This window comes from Vulpes vulpes, chromosome 2 (assembly GCF_048418805.1).
Source record: "Vulpes vulpes isolate BD-2025 chromosome 2, VulVul3, whole genome shotgun sequence".
Lineage (NCBI taxonomy): Eukaryota > Metazoa > Chordata > Mammalia > Carnivora > Canidae > Vulpes > Vulpes vulpes.
Window position 1 is genome coordinate 58,992,746 of NC_132781.1, and position 23,741 is coordinate 59,016,486.

General features: G+C 38.4%; 1 protein-coding gene across 26 annotated transcripts in view; it reads left to right on the forward strand.

Moving 5' to 3' along the window:
• DENND1A (DENN domain containing 1A) overlaps positions 1 to 23,741 on the forward strand; it is a 495,329-nt gene that overhangs the window by 152,576 nt on the left and 319,012 nt on the right. The gene's annotated exons all lie outside the window — the stretch shown is intronic.

Below are 23,741 nucleotides of genomic sequence, written 5' to 3' on the forward strand. Positions count from 1 at the left end.
CAAAGTAATACCCTTGCCCTCTTTGGGTCACTGAGGGAGTAACTGTTTCCCAACTTGGCTCCTTCTCTGGAGGTTTGGAAAAAGTACAGAATCCTGGAAGAAGGCTTCTTTAGGTCCTCTAAAACCCCTTCATACAGCAGAGCCACACTTGCTTAATGCTCTGTTTCCTCCTGCCAGAGGGGCAAGGTATGTTCTGGGGTGGGAGGATGTGTGGAAATCCGATTTTGGAGCTCCTGGCTCTGTGGGCTCCTGCTGGGCGCCTCCTAAGGGGGAAGTAAAGGCATCCCACACACTCCCCTCTCCATCTGCCTTGGTTAAGTAGGTGTCAGAGGGGCCTGCCTCCTGTCTCTCTCTGCTCGTGTGGAGCAGCCCAGGACAGGATAGTGGGGAGGCGCCCCTGACAAAACCCGGGTCCCCAGTCTTAGGCTTGCGCCCAGGGATAAAAGGCCAGACTCTATGAATTCCAGAAAGAGTGGTTCTCTGGTACATTAGTTTTTGCACTTTCTTCTTCTCACCAAGAAAAGACCTCCCGCCCCAGCCCCACAAACACACAAACTCACTCACTCATGCCATAAGAGAAAGAGAGGGCTGACTTTTGAAGTGCCTTTGCTCAGTAACTGTCCATCTGGACTGCTATGTTTGCATTTCTCTACACAAATGCAGTTGTTATTAATAATCAGTAAAGTCACCTCTGTCCGTCACCAAGCTTCACGTCTATAATTCAGGCACCAGAGGGCAACTGCTGGAAAGACCACAGGAAGGAGGTATACAACCCAGATGCTCTGAGATTAAATGTGTGCAGCTGCTCTCAAGCTTGCCTCAGTAGCTCAGCCCAAGGATGACCTGCCTGGAGTATTACAGTCTGATGTAAATGGCTGGGCACTGCTTATTTATATAGTCATTTAGAGGAGATGAGGGTTTAAGACAAGTTCTTGAAGTTTTGCAGAAAGGTGTTTGTTTTTTCAGAATATTTTGGTTTATGGTGTTTCTTCCTTTTAAAGCTGGGATGTACATGTTTTGGGGGCAGGGTGGGATTCTAAGCTGACACTATGACATTCACTCAGCAAATTTCTGAGTCTGGAAAACTGTTAATTTAAAAATCTTAATTTAAAAATTGCTTTCCTCTGATTCTGGTATTTGACTTTGTGTGTCTATATGTAGGGTCATGGATGTCATGCTTCCAAAAAGCTAGTTGGTTAGCCTTTGTGCTGCCATCATTTGGAATGAAAAATAGCAGCAATTGGCATATTTTCTATCCATGATACTAGGTTAGAACTCTGGGAAAAATTGGTGGGTTAATTCATTTATTTGTTTGTCAGCCCTTAATTGAGTGCCTACTATTAGCTAGTCCCTGTCCTTGAGGAGTTCCAAGATTAACTAGGGAGATAGATGATCATGCTGCCGTATGCTATATATATATTATGCACAGGACAATTCCATGGCATAGCGTCTTCTTACTATTGATATTCTAGTGCCAGAGGATAGTGACTGTGGTTAAAAATAGGGTCCAAATGAATTCTGAGACCTGCATTTCATGGGTATTCAACATTGGGGGGGGGGGGGCTCGCTTTATCTTATCCAGCTTGTGCATTTGTAGAAGGCACACACAGTGGTACTTCTCCTGTTGCTTGGTATGGGAACATTGCTGAATTGAGACTGGCATATGAATGGAAGGGTCTGCTGTTAACCTTGGGTGACGAGTTGGCAGCATGTTCAATGGAGAGGTCTGCCTGGAGAATGCAGGTGTGATTTGGGTCTGTGTTCTATTAGTGCTGTTGGTCTCTTTGCCTTTGGGAGATGCTTGGTCTTTTTGCCTTTTTTTTTTTCCCCCAGATGCTTTCCCTTTAACCAGTGCCTTGAGGTCCAGTCACTATTCTCAGTGTTTAACCAGTACTTTAACTTGTTTGCTCATAAGCCACCTCATTCCGTTTCTTCTCGTGAGAGGCATAGCTTCCAGTGATGGTGTCTGTGCAGACACAACCTCCTCTGTTCCAGGATTTAGCTTCTTAGGGTCACTTCCTCTCTGACTGCTCTCCCATGCTCATATGCTTCCTGGCCCATATGAGTTGCTGGACCTCTCTGACTTCACACATTTATCCATCCATCCACAGCAGCCTTCTCCAGGCAAAGGTAATCATCCTCTCCTCTGGGTGCACCCAGCATGCTTTGCATACTTCAGTTACACACTCATAAACCTTGAGCATCCTTTTACCTCTTCCTCCTATTACTCTAAGATTAACTCTTTAAGAGTATAAAGATTGTGTCTTAAGCAACTTTGTATCTCTAGCACTTAGTGTAGTGCTTGGCCAGCATATTGTGTGCATGGCTTTCAGAGACAGGGAGATGTATTCCATGTGAATGGAAGAATAGGACATTGAAGGGTCTGAGTGAGAACACAGGCCTCATGGGATGCCAGTTCAAGAGAAAATGTGAAATACAGTAGATGTGGAGATGTGGTTCATATTCTCAAACTTAATTTCTGTTAGTTGTAAGAGGTATACCTTTGAATCTCACCAGGGAGATCTAGTTAAGTGGTAGGCATTATGTCCATAAAGGACTAGGCCATCGGTATTAGAAAATTTAAACTTAAAAAAAAAAAAAAAAGAAAATTTAAACTTAATTTCACAATGAGAGATTCTTAGACATCTTTTATACAGTATAAGTTATTGGATTAATTATTAGAATCAATGTCTATTCCTTCCCCCTGGAATGTAAGAGTTCCATGAAGCCTGGGCAGATTTATCTCTTTTGTTCACAAATATACCCAAAGTACACTGAGGAATGGCTATGTCTAATAGGCACTTAGTAATACTTGTTTTATGAAGTAAAGAATTCCTGACCAATAAGCCCTGTGTTTATTTTTAAACATTTTTTAAAAAGTTGATTTAAATTCTATCACCAGCTAACTTTGATAGAAATGTAGTTGTGCTAGAGTATAAACAAATCTCATTAACACAAATACCATGGTATGTAAAGTCAAATGCATTATTTCTTCCCATAATTGACTGGTTCTTTCTATTAAAGCATTTTAATTTTCCTTGAGATTTTCTTTCTATTAAAGCATTTTAATTTTCCTTGAGATTTCCATAATATTACTTAACTACTTACTGGATGGTAGTCAATCAATACTGGATTAAAAGCACAGTTAGGAGAATAATAGATACGGGTAAGTTAGTCCTTCTTCATTATAAACCCAGGAATGTGAGAGAGTATGGTAGCATTCTCAGGTAGCACCAGCTGAGGCTGATATGTCGTATAAGCATTTACCTCTGAAATCTTTCAAACATCATAAAATGATCTAGAACCATAATTTTTTCATGGCATCTGATTTGTTTGCATGAGACATGTTCCATCCAGGCTAAAATTATAATTAGATATGTTATTTATAGCCAACTTCTGGTTTTGGAGGAACAGAAAGAGCAAAAGAGCTCAAAACCATAACTGTGTTGTTTGTGGGGGTGAATTATGGGAGATATGTCACACAATAATTAAATTTATTTACTCTTTATAAAGGAACTTTAAAAATAATTGTTATGCAATATTCTCCTTTATGTATAGGAATCGTGTTGAAGCTCTTGAGAAAGTTTGAGTAACTGTCTTTATACCCCTATAAAACTGTTCAGAACCTATCATGCATTTTGGGAGGAAATAACTTGTTTCATCAAGACAATATCTAATATTTTTTAGTTTAACATTTATTAATTTTTAAAAATATTTATTTATTTATTCAGAGAGAGAGAGGCAGAGACACAGGCAGAGGGAGAGGAAGGCTCCATGCAGGGAGCCCGATGCGGGACTTGATCCTGGGTCTTCAGGATCACATCCCGGGCCGCAGGCGGTGCTAAACCGCTGCACCACCAGGGCTGCCCTAGTTTAACATTTAAATTGTTATTCAATTAGTATGTAGTATATGCCAGGAATGAATAATGTGTAACATTTTGGTCTTTGGCCTTTCTGTACCCCAGCATAGACATAAAGATCTTACCCTAGCTTCCCGTATGAGAACCTTTCAGATACCATGTTCATTCAAGATTTTGATGAGCTGAACTTTTAAAACCTGGTCTTACAAACTGAAAACAATAAGTACTTTTGGTCCTTTACCAGATTTGAAATTTAATATGCTTCTGAGTGCACCATTCCCAAGCCACCTCTGATTTTGATACATACCTGCCATTTCACTTCGACTGTTTTTACTGTCTTAGGATCCATAGTCTTTGGGAAGGGGCTATGTAAAGAGTAAAATATAATGCAATAAGTGCTATTTGAAAAAAAAATTTTGTGTGTTCAGATTTCTTTGGGGTCACTGATTAGGCAGTGCCCATCTCTGACTCAGAGAATCAGGGAAAGTGTTGCTGATGGTTTCCAGTTAAACTGGATCTTAAAGAATCACTGGGGGCTTTCCTGGAGAAGAATTGGTGAAGAACTTCATAGGCAGTGAGAACAGGCATGTGAAGTCCAGAGAAAGGAAAGATGTGGCAAGATGGAACACTCATGTAATGTCAGTAGCAGAAGATGATGCCATAAATGTCTTGGGCAGGTTGGGAACGCCCTTGTGGGACATGCCTAAGAATTCGGATTTACCCCAAAGCAAATGGTGCATCACTAGATGATAGGGCAGGCATTAGAGACACTGATGTTTGTACACCAAAAGGAAAATGGCTTTTTGGTACCTGAAATTGATATTTGCACATGCTTGGGATTTTTTTGGCTATTGTTAGTGGGATGCTGCATATCATTTTGGGGGTGGCACTCTGATTTAGATGAGAATTTTCAAGCCTCAGCTTTAGGTTTGTTTGTTGCTGCTGTTGTTTTAACTATAACAATGAAATAAGTTCCCGGGACCTTGTTGAAGAATTCTTGTCCTCCTTTCCACTTAAGTTAGCATATGGGCTTATGTTTAGACATTAATTGGGTTAAGTGATAACCATCTTCCTTCTGGAACACTTTCTGACTTAATGGCAGACACAACTATTGTGTCCTTTTTCATCTGCATGGTGCTCATTTCTACTATAAACACAAAAAGCTCAGTTTTCACAGAGGGAAAAAAAAAGCTAGAAGTAATAAAAGAGTCTGGTTTTAAGAACTTTGGTTTCTCTAACTGTTCTAGTGTTTACAGTTCAGGAGAAAAATCAAAGGGCTCTTTCCTTAGGCAGGTGCGGTGGCAGAAGCCCTTTTGCATGGATTGTGTGTTAGCTGCTTTGGTTTAAAGTAAGTGTATGGGGGATGGGGAAGGGAGTTGGGAGGGAAGGCTGTGGGGACAGCTCCCAGATTTTTACCTTGAAAGCAGGTGCTGCTGAAATATTCCAGAAACAGATGGAATCTCCTATTCTTGTTTTAAGCTATTTATGGTTGTCTCGCCTGAGGGTACCCTGCTATACAAAACTGCACAGCCTGATGTTTGAGGGTAGTTTGGGCATCAAAGCTGGGGCCCCTCTGGGAGAAATCAGCCTTTCTTCCCAATGCCTTAAATACCATTTGGAAAACCTGGATCTTTCACACTACTTAACAAAAGACTTTCCTCTGCTTTTCAAGTATTTCCATCTCTCTGGAGCTGTTTGATTTTTTTTTCTTAATTCCTTCCCGTAAAAGTATGATGGGTATAGTGTTGTCTTCTAAATGGTCAGCTGGGAGAAGGCCCAATTGCTGTGGCAGATTGTAATTTTACCCATTGTGGATCAACCCATGATTTAGTAGTAGCCCTAGGACACTTTCTGAGATCTTCAGTATTTTGAAAGGCTTGCATGGGAAGTGTGCTCATCACAACATCACTATGTGGGAGGTGATAACTTTTTTTTTTTTTAATTGTACTGGTTGGGGAATGTTGCATATTTTATTGCCACACAGATGCCTTTATGCTTAGAACATATAATACTCTGGGGAGCCACAATTCAACAATAGTAACAAGCTGTACAGTTAAAAAAAAATCACCTTTGAAGAAAAGAAAGGAAAATAAATGAAACTGTCCTTACTCTCCTAGTGGTCTGCTGTTTGAGGGCTGGGAAGCTGGACAGTTGGAAAGACAGGTGTGTCTTCTGTAGCAGCAGCTGGCCTCCGAGTTGTCTGCAGTAGGAAGAAACTTCTTTACTCCTCCTGGTTCTTTTCGAAGGAAACCAGACTGGTTCAGCCTTCCCTCAAGCAACCTGAGCCCAGCATTGTGGATATTTGAAACTTCAAGACTTCAGCTAAAAGAAGATTTTCATTTTGAGACTGAATGAGTTGGAGATTAAAAGAGACCATGATATTTTCTCAATCTGTTTCGAAAGCAGAGCATTTCCTTGTCTTATGGCTCATGAAGCTTACTACAGAGCAACAAGTGCAATCACCCTAGAAACTCCAGGGTTGTAACTTGATTCATTTGGTTTACTCTCATCGCCTCATATGTCACTCAACTTGCTACTTCTAGCAACTACTGCTGATGGTTGATGTTAGACCATTTCGTAGATGGATAGACTAAACCAGGACTCCCTACAGAGGATTTGGAAAGGAGAGGGGAATGATCATTTGTTAGAGTTTATTAAATATACCAGGTGGCTTATGTAATTATCATTTATTCTTATTGCAACCTTATGAAATCATCTCCAATACAGAGAAGTAAGGGGTTGAGACTGAGAGAGTTACGTGACTTGCCCAAGATCTCACCAGGAGTAGGTGAGGGAATTTGGTTTGGAACCCCAGATCCAACCCAGAGCTCATGCTCTCAACAGCTTTGGACATATTTCTAGTAACCTACTTTTGGCATTGATTCAAAACTTCAAATTTTATTTTCTTGCCACCAGAGCAGCCATTATGAGTTTCAAAAGTTTTTTCAACTCTCTGTATATATTTAGTTAAAAGAGCCTTGATGAGTAGTTTGCTGCTGTACAATGATTTCAGAGGTGAGCTGTCAAAAAGAGTTCTTAGAAATAATATACTACAGCCCACCCTCATTTTATAAACCATGAAATTGGGACTTAAAAAGAGATTTTTGTCCCAAGGTTTTTAGCTGGCTAATAGCCATGTTTTTGATCCCCCAGTCCAGAGTTTGTGCAGGATATGGCGATGATTCTTCCAACTCAGGAGAATAAGGCCAAGGCCACCTGGTTCTAAGATTTTTCTAGACTCAGGAACCTCCAATTAGCTTCAAGGCCAGCATCATTGCAGTCTGTGTGAACAATCCAACTGTATGATTATAAAGAAAATGATCAGTTCTGTTTAAATCTGAAACAAAGTATGTTTGAAGTATGTTTGAATGGGAAAACCAGTGAAACTGAGCCTGCCTTCTGAAAGAGTCTTAAGAATTCCATGTGAGGAACCCTTTTTGGAAGATGGAACACATTCTACAGAAGCCAATTGATGCTTTTTAGTAGAGTTTGAGTGTCAGCAAATTTTTTGCCCCCCCCCCCCAACCCTTCCCCAAGCAAACCACTTTTCTATAACAGCAACAACAAGCAGAAGGCATTTATTTGAGCCTTATCTCTGCTTTTCACTGGGCAGGAGGTAGAAAGGAAAACAACTCAATATGCTTCACACCTCAAATTGCCCTTTGGATCTAAGCTGCACTCTTATTTTAAGAGCAAGTTAGATTTGTGAATACAAAGAGGAGTCCGAATTTAGGTTGTCTGGCCCTTCCAGTGATCAGTTTAGAAGCAATGGGAAGCCTAGCATTTGTCCCTTATGGGGAAGCTCTAGAAGACCGAGGTGATTGTGTACCTCTTTATATCACGTCCAACAGGAAAATCATTATGCCATCTAAAGTTTGGAGATCATACAATTCTCATAAGCAATTATGAGCCACTTATTTTTAGGGTGTTATTTTATGAGATTATGAAGATATACTTCCTCGTTAGAGGAGTTTAGAAAACTTGAGGAAAAAGAAGTACTGTAATATCCCATGACTCTTAATAGTGACTGGAGGTGCTTTCTTCCTTGAATGGGATCATTCTATAGGTATAGGTTTGTGTCTAGCCCTAGTGTATCGTAAGTCTCTTTGCATCTCATTAGATATTCTTTCCTAAGAATGTTTTTGATTGTATACTTTGTGTGAGATTGATTTATAAGGGAAGAAAGCTCTTAGGAAAATCTGAACTAGTGTTTTCTTGCCAAGATTTATATTCTTTTAAAACCTGCATTTGCTGTAGTGATTTTGTCGATTGGCAAATTACTTTGGTATTTTTGTTAAAAAAACAAAACAAAACAAAACTCCACAAAAAACCAAAACCTCTCAACTACTTTTTATCTTAACGTGTAAGTTATTACCAGATTCTTGACAATGAGGAATAGTTATTAACTTTTGAAAACAATGAACATAAAAGTATGGAAATAGTATCAAAAGTCTTCATGAAATCAAGTGGTAAATAATGTACTTAGCATACTTTTCTTCTCCATATTTCACTTTGTACATCTATGTCTTTAATCCTTTATATCAGTCTGAGTTGTATTGTGAATGGCAAAAACAGTTATGTAGCATAGAGGAAATACTTTTAAAGTTAGATAGCAATATAAATTTTGATTTTTGGATAATTACATTCTGAATGAGAACGAATTAACACATATCTTAAAACTTTATGTAGAAATATATGGAATTTTAAAACATCATAGATGAAATTAAATTCTGTCTTACAATATGCAGTGGAAGTTGAGTAGGTTTTTATTACTACCAGTAATCTTTAGCACAACCAAGGACAGTTGCCCTTTAACTCAGTTCACAGGTGTTAGGCTGTCACTGTGGAGATTTTTAATCCCTTATCTATAACACAAAGCAATATTTATTATGAAATTAGTTCTGAGAGGCATCATTTATGGTTTCTAATCCATTCTATTTCAGAAGCCTTTGAAGTAAAGTGGGTGGAACTTCATATATGGGGTTAATTGTTCCATTGTTCATTTATTCAGTCTGGTATTTTAACTAGCTCTTTATGTGTATTAATGAGCCTAAAGTGCAGCAAAAAAAAAAAAAAAAAAAAAAAATCCTTGGCTCTCAAAAACTTGACATTAAAAAAAATAAAACTTAAAAGTGTGGTGGAAAACGAAGTTAGGTGAAATTTAATGACCTGTACTTTTTGCCTGAGCTCTTATTACTAGGTGTTTTTTTTTTTTTTTTTTTTTTAAATTTTAGTCCTATAGGGAAGGAAGAAGTCTTTGGGGGAATACAAAACTGCAGGGGGGATCCCTGGGTGGCTCAGCAGTGTAGTGCCTGCCTTTGGCCCAGGGTGCGATCCTGGAGTCCCGGGATCGAGTCCCACGTTGGGCTCCCGGCATGGAGCCTGCTTCTCCCTCCTCCTGTGTCCCTGCCTCTCTCTCTGTCTATGTCTATCATAAATAAATGAATAAATAAATAACTCTTTAAAAAAAAAAAGCCACTGCAAACAAAAACAACTCCAAGCCAAAAGACTCTAAAGGAAGTATATTTACTACTGTCTGGTTTCTGCTCAGTAGGATTTTTATGGTCATCTCTGTTTAAAAAAAAATGTAATTTTGGATACTAATTTTAGAGAAATTTTTAGTTTGTACTTTTTCTTTTTTATTATTTATTAGTATATGAAGGTATACTAAATGTTGATCATCCTCATTAAAGATAACCAATATCTCTGACCATTGGAGATAATATTTGTTTTTATCATTTTCTTTAACTTTGCATTAAACTTCTTCAGAGATTATAATTCTAGATCTTTCTATTTGAAGAAATAGTTTGGGGCAGCCCGTGTGGCTCAGTGGTTTAGCACTGCTTTCAGCCCAGGGTGTGATCCTGGAGACCTGTGGTCAAGTCCCATGTCAGGCTCTCTGCATGGAGCCTGCTTCTCCCTCTTCCTGTGTCTGTGCTTCTCTCTCTCTCTCTCTCTCTCTCTCTCTCTCTCTCTCTCTCTCTGTCTCTCATGAATAAATAAACTATTTCTTCATTTTTTTAAATATTATTTATTTAACTTTCATGTAGTGGAGCTCCTCCCTGAAGTCATCCTTTCCTCAAATTCAGTACTTGTAGTAGAAAGAACACTTGTGTGTATTTTTTTTTTAATCTTCCTCTTGGGGTGCCTGGGTGGCTCAGTGGTTAAGCATCTACCTTTGGCTTAGGTTATGATCTTGGGGTCCTGGGGTAAAGCCCTGCAATGGTCTCCCTGCTCAGTGGGGAGTCTGCTTCTTTTTCCCCCCTCTCACTCCCAGGGCTTGTGCTCTCTGCTCTTTCTCATGCTCACTCTCTCTCAAATAAATAAAATCTTTTAAAAAATCTTCTTAAAGGGCAGCCCCGGTGGCGCAGCGGTTTAGCGCCGCCTGCAGCCCAGCGCGTGATCTGGAGACCCTGGATCGAGTCCCACGTCAGGCTCTCTGCATGGAGCCTGCTTCTCCCTCTGCCTGTGTCTCTGCCTCTCTCTCTCTCTCTCTGCATCTCTATGAATAAGTAAAATCTTTAAAAAAAAAATCTTCTTAAAAACATTCATAATAAAAAATGTTTTCACTTATCTATTATTTATCTTTGTCTCAGTTACTTCAGTGGTGGATTGAGGATAATACTAATTCAGGGGATCCCTGGGTGGCGCAGCGGTTTGGCGCCTGCCTTTGGCCCAGGGCGCGATCCTGGAGACCTGGGATCGAATCCCACAACGGGCTCCCGGTGCATGGAGCCTGCTTCTTCCTCCGCCTGTGTCTCTGCCTCTTTCTCTCTCTCTCTGTGACTATCATAAAAAAAAAAAAAAATACTAATTCAGAATATTGTGGTAAGATTAAATAAGACAAAAAAAGATTAAGACAGTGAACACTTGATAAAGTTCTTTGTATATTGTATCTACTATGTAAATATTTAATTACAAACCTGTGCTTTTGTAAATTGTGAAATATAATCTGCAAGTAGAAAATTGCATGGAGTTTACACACACATATACATAAATTTATAGGTATTATATATATGTGCACACATATGCAAACATAAGTACACACTAATGATTGTATAGCAAATATCCATGTAATCACCACCTAAGAAATCTCCTACACCCCAGAATAATTTTTGTCACCTATGTATGTGTTTCTAAATAATACGGTATAGTTTTCTCTGGTTTTGAACTCTGTATGAACTGAATTATACAATTTGGAATTGTTAAGTCTTATTTGTCTTGCTGAACACGTGAAATTCAACCTTGCTGTTGCTTATAGTGTAGTTTGTTTTCTTTGCCCTATCGTGTTCCACATTGTATGACTGTACTATAGTTTAAGTATTCAATTGTAGGTGGCCATTAGGGCTGTTTCCAGTTCATGGCTTTTATGTACATTCTTGAATAGATACCTGGTGTACCTAGGCACTAGGTTTAATGGTATGTAGAACGAGGAGTTGAATATCTATGTCATCAGATACATTTCTCTTCAATTTTATTGGATAGTGCCAAAATGTTTTCTAAAGGGGCAGTGCCATTATGATTCTACCAGCTCTTTGTGAGCATTGCTGTAATCCCACAATGCTGTTGCATGCCCCTTGCCTTTTTTTTAAAGATTTATTTATTTATTTATGATAGACATAGGGGGAGAGAGAGAGAGAGAGAGAGAGAGAGAGAGAGAGAGAGAGGCAGAGACACAGGAGGAGGGAGAAGCAGGCTCCATGCCAGGAGCCCGATGTGGGACTCGATCCGAGGACTCCAGGATCATGCCCTGTGCCAAAGGCAGGCGCCAAACCGCTGAGCCACCCAGGGATCCCCTGCCCCTTGCTTTTTAAAGAGAACATATGACATGCTCTTCTTTCTCAAAGCCCATGGGATTTAGGTATTGTCCTTCACTGACCTCATTGTCTAAAGAGGCATTGCTAGAGATAGAGGCAGTTCCTGGGGAGATAGGAGGAAGGCCGATTGATCATCCTTGAAAGGTAAAATAAGCTGTGAGGTGGCATGGCCTAATAAGCATCGTCAGGAGTCAGCTCAAGCTTGAGTTCTAGTGCGGTCAATTTGGACATGGGGCTCCGTATACTCTTTTTGAGCCTTAATTTCCTCATATCTACTTTTTTGGTCAAGATTAAAGATAATGTAAGCAAAGATCCTGGCAGGGTAGTTGGTAAGGCAGTTGTAGCCTTACAACATTACACAGTGCTAGAGTTATTACTAGGACAGACCAATTTGTGATATACGTATCTTTGTCAGTGTGATTTGTTAGGGCATGTACATAACCAAGTCTTCATGAACCTGGTCATGTCAACTTAAAGATGACATTTGGTGACCATCAGTTGGACATCTACACACTGTTGGCAAGAGAGAGTATAAAATGATCCAATATTCCTAGAAAACAATTGGCAATATTCAAAACCCTTAAGTCATTACCACTTTTGGGAATCTGATCTAAGGAAAACTCAGGAATATATTTACAGGTACATGTATGAGGATGTTTATTGTAGCATATGGAATGAAAAATTAGAAAACCATTTGTGGAGGGGAAGAGCTAAACTCTGATACAGTGCTGCCATTAAAGTGTTTTTTTTTTGGTGATCCTTTAATGATAGAACATTTAGGACATAATGTTACACAGAAGAAGCAGAGATGAATTATGATCTGTTTTTTGTAAGAAATTCATAGAAAAACGAAGGTTGATTAACAAAATATTAGAAATAATAATTAGGTAATGGAGTTATGGGTGTTCCTAATTTTCTTCTTCTATGTCTTTATTTTTTTTTCCTTCTATGTCTTTAATAAGTAGTAGTTCTGGCAGTTTTATCCTGTCATGCTTAACCCAAACATTCATTGCACCACAGTTTATATATTTTTTAACTTGGGAAAATGATATCTACCTTCATATAGCACATCATTCCAAATATATAGAATGTTACAAACAACATGCTTTAACTACCAAACTGACGATTGATGCTCTAGCGAGTTTGTCTCCCCCTATGTCCCTCCAAGTTTGTGGTGTAGACTTAAGCTCTGGGAGGACCTGTGTTCAAATTTTGATTCTACCGCTTACTAGCTATAGGAGTATAAGCAAGTCATATCACCTTTGTGAACCTGTTTTCTGATCCATAAAATAGAAGATACTTCCCATGGTAGCCACGAGGATTAAGTGAGATTTTTGATGCTCAATGCAAAGTCATTATTCCCGTGTTGCCTTGCAAGATTTAAAATAACACCATCAGTTGTGAAATGTACCACTGATGTGAAAATGGCTTCTCAGGGGGGAAAAAGAGGGTTGCATTAAATTTTCACATTGATTTCAAGAAGCATCTTGATTTCAAAAATGTTAAAAGTGAGTTAGAGTTTATCTCAATTGAGAAATGATTGTATTAATTTCACAGTGGGCTGTTTAGCAGCTGTCCTGTAGGTTATCGCCATTTTCCACTCACCTAGTTGACCTTTTAATTTTCTCAGAAATTTCTATCTTATTTGTGTAGGGGGACTAGGAACCTATTCCCAATGTGTGCCTCAAACCTGCTATTTATGGCTTCAGGATCTCTGTCATAACCCGTTTTATTCTTTTACAAACTGAGCCCCTGGGGAGCTGTCTGTACTTTTCACTGTGATCCAGCTGAATTCCTTCCCTTCCCCACTCGAGCCCTTTGATTTGGCAGGTTTTTGTTCATCTACCCTAAGGATGGACTGAGATCGCTGAGCTTGGCCTCTCTTGTGGTGCAAAGTGAGAATTGTTTTTAATTGGGCAGAAACATGTGGAAGGATCAGGAATATCTCAAGGGATTACAGAGAAATTCCAAATTTGTACTACTTACAGCTTGTGTTTAGAACAGGGTCTTCTGGGAATAAATGTTAGTTAGTGTGGCCTGTGACCTTAAAAACTGTTGACATGGACTTCAGCCAGAAACTAGCCACAGACCTCCTTTGTTAAACTCATTCATAGCTCCTTGAAAACTCTAGTCAGTGAAAGTTGCCAGCTCCAATCTAAGCAGAGCGCTTTTTTTTTTTTTCCCATGCTTTGGAAACAGAGGACGCCCCTTAACCAGCAAGGCTTCTTTAATAGGACTACATGGCCTTAAACGCAATTGGAATTGACAACTTCCTGGCTTGGGTTTGCCAACTGGCAGGGCTCTGAGGCCGAGGGGACAAACAGCGTTGGGGAGCTGTGCACTTGTGTTTGTGTATGTGCAGGGGAGACTGACCTCCAGAGCGTTGCGATACCCCTTCACTCCAGAAGCCACACTCTGGCCTGAATTGGACATGTCTTCCTAGTGTTCTGGCTGGGACTATTCAGAATTATCTTTCAATATAAGAGGGGGGGTAAGAAAAGAACTGCCCTTTCTTTTCAGTGGTGTTAAGCCTTGCTTTTCCCTTCTCCCCTCAGAACCCTTGGTTTAATCTTTTCATCAGTGTTGTGTTGGCTCAAATATAGAGGAAGAACTTGCTGCAACGAAGATTGGGGAATTGTTGGTTTTGAATGGTACTCAGCACCCACCCACTCAGGAACTTTATGTAACACATTTTCGTTCCTGTCAAGCTGAAGGGACAGCCAGGGTATCTCTTCATTTTACTTATCAAGGAAACTGAGGCATGAAGAAGTGAAGCAGTTTCTTAGGCCCTGCTCTCTATCAAAAAGAATACTAAGAAAAGACCTTAGACGATTTACTGCCTCTGCAAACCAGCATCTTAATTGAAACAAGAAACTAGTATTTTCCCTGGTTCTAGTCTTTAATCCAAGGACTACATTATCTGAATTTAAAGACAGGGAGGCAAATAAAATGTTTTAAAAAATGAATAAGTGAATCATACTAAAAAGAGGAAGTAGTTATTCTGCTTACAAAGCTTATTTAATACTGTAACATGTTGATAGTGGGTAGGGAGTCTATCAACTGTCATCCCGAGATACACAGTCATATCTGTCCATCTTTACTTAACCATTTGTTAAATTTTGGTTATTAGACAATGATATTTATTTCCACTTATGCTGTTGAAATTGTTATTTTTAACCTAAATGCTCTAGCAAAGCCATCACTTCTAAAAAAGCTGCTGAGGTTTGGCATGATTTCAATCAGGTATGTGTGAAGGAGGAAAAAAGGCATGTCACATTGGCCTAGGAATCAGTGGCACATAGGCCTTAGGAACATGGAAACTCTAGAAAGAGAAATTATATAATTTCCTAGAGGCTTTACAAGAATTTAGATGTAAATAAGAGAGAACACTTATGAGTACCTGATCTATAGGTGCTCCATGAGTATTTATTGGATGGATAAAATTGCTGAAATAGCTCCTTTCCCAATCCCAGTTTGCCTTCCTGAGCACCCTTTCCTTAGAGGATTTATTCCTCCCACAGAAGGTAGATGATGCCTTCATGTTGAGTCACCTAAAGTTCTAAAATAAAGCTTTTAGATTTAGTCAGAACTAGATTCAAGTTCTGACAGCTTAGCCATGTGATAAATCAAAAACACTTGACTTTTCTGATCCTCATTTCCCACATCTGTAAAGATAATGAGACCAACTTTGTAAAATCGATAATATACAGGTAAAAATATATAAAACATCTAGTTTGGGAGTTAGTAACAGAATTTTTTTTTCCAGAAAGGAAGTTATATTTTCATCATATGCTTCTCTCTGTCTTCTATCAAAGGGAATCATATGTAAAGGTCTGCTGCCTCTATGACTCTCACTGCTCATTCAGGGAGTGTAGTTACTCTGTAGACCAGCTAAGAGTGATTGAAAATGTCTCAGACTCTACACAGAAAATCTTTATAGAGCCCCTTTTCATTAACAATTACATCTTTGTCTATGTTTAATATTTGTATTAAAAATTTTTAAATGCTATGTATTTGTGTAATTTCTAATACCAAAGACAAAAATAAGCATTTTTTCCATAGATTTTCTTGCCTTATGTAGCCATTGTGTAATATGGAGAGTTAGAATGGTATTTCACTTTGTAATATTTTATAAATATGTCAGTATGGTTAATAGTTGCTATTTTCATTAAATTGAGAAAACTTTAGTGGTCTATGGAAATTATTTAATGGTTGTTTTCTGTACACTATACTAAAAATAGGTGATTGTTAATCACCTATTCAGTCTATCTAAATATATTTTCTTAAAAAGCCAGATTCTCCATTTGCTTGCTTCTTGAAAAAAAGAAATGTTTGTGATCTCAGAACATTAAGCAGTACAGAAAATTAACATAGAACTCTTCCAGCTTGTGTTGAGTTCCCCTTTGTACAGGATTTCACTGTTAGTTCTCTCCCTTAAACACACTTAAAGGTTGTTTTTATAAGAATTAATTCTAAAACTCTTCTCCATATGAGCTGATGAATCTGTTGGGTTTCATAACCTCTGTATTTATTGTGTGCGTCTCACCCTTAGTGTTTAGTATGAACAGCAAATGATCAGAAGCCGATTTTCTGTCTTCTACATACCAGGGGATTAAGAATGTACTCTGGACAAGGTGGAAGAGGGTGAAGAATTCTGGTGTGTAGAAAAGGGAAGATTATTTGTCAGATTGCATTTTACTGGACTATTCCCCACCCCCCCAGAGTTCATAAGATGAGAGCTTGTCATCTTTTTTCCTAAAGATCTCCCCCTCTAATGCTACCTCATTTTCTAAACTTTCATTAATAGCTCTTTGCAGCTGAAGCAAATATTTTAGATCTTGTACTCTCCTACAGCTGGGAGTGTCTTTCACACATCAAAGGCAGATATAAACCTCTCATTAAAAATGATAGTATGAGTTCATCATCTCAGAAGAGGAGAACCTGAAAACTTGAGCTAACTTTGAGCTACCAGTCAGATGGAAGCCGGACTGACATTTTTCCCATGGGTTACCACATTTCTTTTCTGAGTTTGTCACTCCAGATGCTTTAAAGTGTGCCTTTCCCCCTTAGTTTCTTTTTTTTTTTTTTAACCTTTTATTTATTTATTCATGAGGGACACACAGAGAGAAAGAGAGAGAGAGAGAGAGAGAGGGGGGGGGGGGGGGGCAGAGACACAGGCAGAGGGAGAAGCAGGCTCCAAGCAGGGAGCCTGACGTGGGACTCAATCCTGGGCCGCCAGGATCACACCCTGGGCTGAAGGCAGTGCTAAACCACTGAGCCACCTGGGCTGCCGCTTAGTTTTGTTATATCTGAAGATTATCTTTATTTGGAAGCAGATGTTAGTTCTAGGGCTTAGAAAAGATAAATGCTTGAAAATTTATTCTTAATAAGAAAACAAGGAATCCTGACACTTAGGAAGAAAGCTGAGTGTATACTTGTTACTGTCCCTTCCTCTTCTACACACGTGCGAGGCCTTCTCACTCCCTAAGTGCACTGCCTGGCCTAGTGTCTATAAGATATTTATTTAAAATTTCTTAAGTCAGCTCTCAAGATTCACAAATTCCTTTTTTCCTACCTCTTTCTAATGAAAAGCAACACTGAAATCAGAGTGGTTGAACAGATTTTTTGAGAGTATGGGAGGACAACTGGTCACATGTCCTTTAGATTTTATTTTTGAAAACAGTTGTAGATTGGGGTGAAGACTGGAATGTTATATTCTAGCTAAAAGCCACACTAAATATTTTTAGCTGCTTTTATATGTATGTGCATGCACACACACAAAATAATGTGTTTTAACAAAGTATTATGTGTTCTATCATTTGAGTAATAGCCACAGCAAATCCAGATTAAATCTTTTCCATAGTATTTACTTTCCTTACTTTTAATCTTTTCCATAGTATTTACTTTTCAAGCTCTGTGTTAGTATTTTTTCTAGCCAAAGGTGAAGGTTGTCCCCAGATAAATATTAGGATGGCCTGCCAGCCAAATCCCAGGCAACGCACTGAATTGCTCTCTTTGATAGTAGAAAGGTCGGGTTCAAGTTGCTCTGAATGGCATTTAACTATAAAACAATAGCCTTAACAAAAGTTACTGGTGTCCTTCAAATGGTTTCTGTACCAGTAGCCAATCCTTTTGGCATTTTAGCATATGAGACTTGTTCCATAATAATTCAGAGTGCAAGTTCTGAGAATGATGACGGGGTGGGGGCGGGTAGAGGAGAATAGTACATAGACATATTACAAATGCATGAAGTAAAGAATGAAAGCAAGCAAGCAAACAAAAACATCACCACCCCTATACACACACATATACACACATACACGCGCACAGAAACCCAGAAGCTGTTGACTCGGCAGTTTTTCATTCTTTATGGCTCTAGGGACAGGTTTAAATTGGGAAAAATTTTTTTATTCTCTTGCGCTGTGTTGAACAGAAATGCAGTGTTTGATGTAATCTGGCCCAGATGTCAGCAGTGTGCAGCTTTGTGATGATTATTTATCTTCAGGTTTTTACTTTGTAAAAGGAGAATCAGCAAACAATTGTTTAGGGTTTTAAGTCCTATTTAGTGACTGTTTTTGAGATCCTGTGTGTGTAACAAACCTATAGATTAGTTTAAATATGTATTAAATTTCATTTCATTTTAGCTATTAATCTTAAAATCCTCTTCAACAAATGCTGGTTACGAGTCCCCTGATAAATGTTAATATGTTCAGCACTTTTTATTCTGCGTATTGTTCCTCTTATTTCCATTTCTCATTCTTACAGGAAGTTTTTCTAAGCTAAGATCATTAAACTTGTGGGCCCCTTTATAAGGTCTTCGATAGAATTTTCTCATGTAAATTTCCCAGAAGGATATTTGTATTTTTTGGTTACATAATAGCTTAGAATGTAAATGGCAAATTTCAGTAACAGTTGCCAAATGGCAGTCCATTTACATACTTGGAATGGAGGTGTATTTGTTTTAAGAGTGTTGTTTTCAAAGAATTTTCAGAGGATGGGAGTTGTTCATAATTTACACCAATCCATCCTTTGCCCCCTTTGAAGTGTCCCCATGGCTGCTAAGTCCCCCAAAGAGAATGAATAGAGTTAGAAATTTCTTTTCTGAGGTGGGAGAGAGCATGTCCTGTTGTCATATAACCCTATTTTGAAGATCAGGGGATGCACACAAAAATTTTTACTTCTGTTATGTTTCTTCCAGACACAACTAGGTTTTCTTAGTAAATTTAATTCAAACTACTCAATTATATGGTGACTGCCCTTTTAGGACCAAGTTCAATTCAAAGTTAAATTTTAAAAATTTTTGACGATTTTCCATCTTACATGCCAACAGTAATTCTAACCTAATATTATAATCCTAACTCAGGCAGGATTAACTGCTATACTCCTTTAGCTTACCTCGTTAGATTTAATGAAATTGTCTTAAAAATGCTGACTACATTACATCGACATTCTATAACTTTAAGTACCAATGTGAGGTTACTGATCATAATTAAGGCAGTATTTGAGAAAAAAAAAAAAAAATAGGGCAGCCCCGGTGGCTCAGTGGTTTAGCCTTAGCGGTTTAGTGCTGCCCTCAGCTCAGGGCAGGATCCTGGAGACCCAGGATCGAGTTCCACGTCAGGCTCCCTGCATGGAGCCTGTTTCTCCCTCTGCCTGTGTCTCTGCCTCTCTCTCTCTCTGTCTCTCATGAATAAATAAATAAAAATCTTTACCCCCCCCCCCCCCCCCAAAAAAAGGCAGTCTTCGTTGGCAGCAGTGTAGTATGTATAGAAAAGATTAGTTTTAGGACCCAGGTTCAAGTTTCATACATGTACCACTAATAGGCCAGGTGACATCAGGCCAGGTGCCTGATGTGGATCACATCCTAAACTGTAAAATGGGAGTTGAACTAGCTAGTTGTCATCATCTCTTAAGACTCAAATATTCTGTCATTTAAAAAAAAAATATCACACCATATTAAGTTCCCATGAGCTTGTTAGGGCTTTATTGCTAGAATTCATGTTTCCTAGTTGATTTTTTCCCCCTTATTCCCGTGAATGTGTTTGAGATGCATGATCACAGGGGTTATAGAGGTTTCAGTACAGTCTTGTGAATTCATGGCAATATTTAAACATTTTTAAAATTGCATTTGATTATTAGCATTTTTGTCACTTTTAGATGGAATATTAAATAATGCGATATCCATTTTTAAAAAGTAGGCAGGGACAGTGGTTCAACGCTGTCATCTTTTTTCCCCCTGATAGCTCTGCCTGGGGAAAAAACTAAGAAAGCAGGGATCTTTTCCTTACATCATAACACGACCTAGCCTGGAACCCTGATGTAGTAAGAGAAGACCATTGGATTAGGACTACAAAGACTCTTGATTTAGACTCATGGGCTGTATGACTTTGGGTAAGATGCTGTGTTTTTCTCCCTCTGTAAAATGGAAATGATCATGCTAGCTCTTCCAAGCTCACGGTATATCTCTTACAAGTCATCTGTCTCAAACACTTCACAAAGACCTTTTTTTCATTTGTGTGTGCTTTTAGCCTCAATTAAGACAAAATTGCCGTAGTGTATATAATTATTGTGAGGAATTTTGCTTCTCATCAGAACTGCATGTCTAGATAGTACCTGTAGAGAAGGCACAGTCTGTCTTGACTGATTTTTTTATTTTTATTTATTTATTTATTTATTTATTTATTTATTTATTTATTTATTTATTTATTTTATGATAGTCACACAGAGAGAGAGAGAGAGAGAGAGAGAGAGAGAGAGGCAGAGACACAGGCAGAGGGAGAAGCAGGCTCCATGCACCGGGAGCCCGACGTGGGATTCCATCCTGGGTCTCCAGGATCGCGCCCTGGGCCAAAGGCAGGCGCTGAACCGCTGCGCCACCCAGGGATCCCTTGACTGATTTTTTTAAAAGGTAGATGTTGCTTTGGCAATTCCAAATTCTTGGTTAACAATAAAAACTCCTTAAAAGGAAATTTATCTCGACACTTACTATTTCGAAAGGATAATTTCTAGATGTTCAGGTGAATACTGAGTGCTAGGTATGTAGCGAGGTTGATATGAAGAACTCATGAAGCTGGCCTCTTTGGAAATTTAAAAATTATTGGAGCATCATAAAGCTTCTGAAATTGAGCACTGTGGTATAGTGGGAAGAGCAGGAGCTTTGGGATCAGACAGGTTTGGGTTTGTTTCTCAGCTCCCCACTTGCCAGCTTAGGATCTTTTTTGTTATCTAAACTCTTGAAACAATTCCCTGCTCCCCACCCCCTCATGACTGAAATTCAAATATAAGGATATACCTCAAGGTGTTGTTTGAGATGGTATTTGCAAATCAGAGTGCCTGGTAAATAGTAGGGACTCTGAATAACTATGCACCCTTCCCTGGATGGACAGTTTTAGAACATTTAGAAATGGGCATAGTAGAAATTGGAGTATTTTAATATCAACTGGTTAATACTCAGAAGGTCATTGAGCCTTTAGATGGCTGTGTCCTTTGATTTGTTCCTTGATTCCCCTGGGGGGGAAAAGCCCACAATATAATCTCAGAAGGTTCAAGTCCCAGCTTTTGTTTTTGCTTTTTGTTTGTTTGTTTTTAAGCTGTATCTCCATAACCCTATCTTCACTCTTCTGGACTTCTTTTCCTCATCTGTATAATGAGGATGGTCTTAAGTCCTTCAAAGAATTGTTATGAGTATCAAAAAATAACATGATACTATTTTGTAGTATTGATGCCTGTATAAGTTTTACCTGGTAACTAACTGGAACTCTAGTACTGCTTTTAATTTTTATTATTTTTGAAATTTTTGCAAGCCCACTCTTGGGATGTGTTAGTATAAGAGAACGAGACAGAAATTTGCCATAGTAGAAGCCATTATGTTTAGGGAACTGAGCATCAGTACATTCACATACATTGTCCCATTCAGTCTGCACAACAGTCTGGCAAGGGAAATACTATTTTCGTTTTAGGAAAAAAGAAAAAGAGCCTTGGACGTTAGTTATTAGCTAATAAATTAATATTAGTTATTAACCAATTATCACCTGATTCAAAAACCCATATGCTTTCCATTCTTTTCTGCTGCCCTCCATCCATACTTTCTGCCTTGTCTGACTTAGGTTAAGGACACAATTATTGATGTCTATAGGTCTGGATATTCTACTGAAGGCACTAGGGATGCAGCAATATAAGACATACACATTCCCCATCTTTACATGGCCCAAGGGTCTAAGGGCAGACACAACTAAACAATCAATTGTATATTGAACCCTGCTAAGAAAAGCACGAGATATTAGCTAACTGTGTAAATGATTAGTCATCTGTATATTTTAAACAATTTCCTCTGAAGAGTTGAGTTCTGCTGGTTTCAGGTATCACGTTATAATCTTAAATTATAATCTTAAAGTAGTTCCGGTTTTTGAGTGAATGTAACATCCCTTATTTCCATAACTTAAAAAAACTTGTTAAAATATGCATAAAAATTCAGCAACAGCTCATATTTATTAAATGCTTACTATTTGCTGAATGCTTTCCATGTACTTTCCACTTCTCATTTAATCCTCATGATGATGACATTAGGAGAGGGCAGTGTGGTCCCCATTGTATAGAGGAAGAAACTGAAGATTGGAGAGATTAAGGAGCTTGCCTAAAGTGATAAAACTAAAAAATAGCAGGATTCTTCTGATTCCAGAGTCTGTGTTTCTAAACAGATTTGATCAAATAAGTGCATTAGAGAAGTTTAAATCTATTTCTTCTTTCAAAATTAAGAGATACTATGACTAATTCTTTTTAAATTTTCAATTTACATAAGATAAAATTCAGTTTTGTAATGTACAGTTTTGAATTTTGACAAATGCATAGTCCTATATCTATTACTATAACCAAGATACAGACAATTCTATAACTCCTCCCAAATTTCCTTATACTGCTGCTTGTAGCCAGACCCTCCTCCTGTTGCTATCCCCTGGCAATGACTGGTCTGGACTCATTCCTGTGTTTTGCCTTTTCTGAAGTGCCATTAAAATGTAATCCCATCTATGCATTTGAGATCCATCTGTGTTGTATGTATCAGCGACTCGGTCCTTTTTATTGTGGAAAAGGTATTTTGTCATATAGATGCAACCATAGTTTGTTTATCCATTCATTATTGAAGGACTTTTGAGTTATTTCTTGTTTTTGTGACTATGAATAAGATTGTCGTAAACATTTACATCTAGATTTTTGTGTGAGCACAAGTTTTTGTTTCTCTTGGTAAGTATCTGGGAGTGGCGTTCCTGGGTCATATGCTGAGTATACATTCAACTTTACTGGAAACTGCCAAACTGTTGGCTAAAATGGGTGTATCATTTTATATTTCTACCAGTAATGTATGAGAGTTCCAGTTGTTCCACATCTTTACTAGCATTTGGTATTGTCACTGTTTCTTAGTTTTTATTCTGTTAGGTGTTAGTGGGATCTGTTGTGGTTCAGTTTGCATTTCCTTAATGACTAGTGATTTTTAGCATCTGTTCATGGGGTATTTGCCATCTGTATTTCTTCTTCGGTAGTGTCTATTGAAATCTCTTACCCATTAAAAAAACTGGTATGTTTATTGTTGAGTTTTAAGATGATTTTTTTAAAGATTGCTTGATTGATAAGAGAGCATGCAAGAGCACGAGTGGTGGGGGAGGGAGTGGCAAGGGAGAGAGAGAAAAAGATTCCTTGCTGAGCATTGAGCCCCACACAGGGCTCACTCTGATTACCGTCACATCACGACCTGAGCCGAAATCAAGAGTTGGATGTTCAGTTGACTGAGCCACCCAGGTGCCCCAAATTTTAAGAGTTTTAAAAGTATTCTTGATACAAATATTTTGTCAGTTATGATGTGCAGATATTTTCTCCCTGTCTGTGGCTCACTATTCATTCTCTTAGCAGTGTCTTCTCACAAAGCAGAAGATTATAATTTTGATAAAGTTTAATATGTCTTTTATGGATCTTGCTTTTAGTGTCCTAAGACCTATTTGCTTAACTACAAGGCCACAAAGATGGAAGTTTTATATTTTACATTTAGATCTGTGATACATTTTGAGTTAAATTT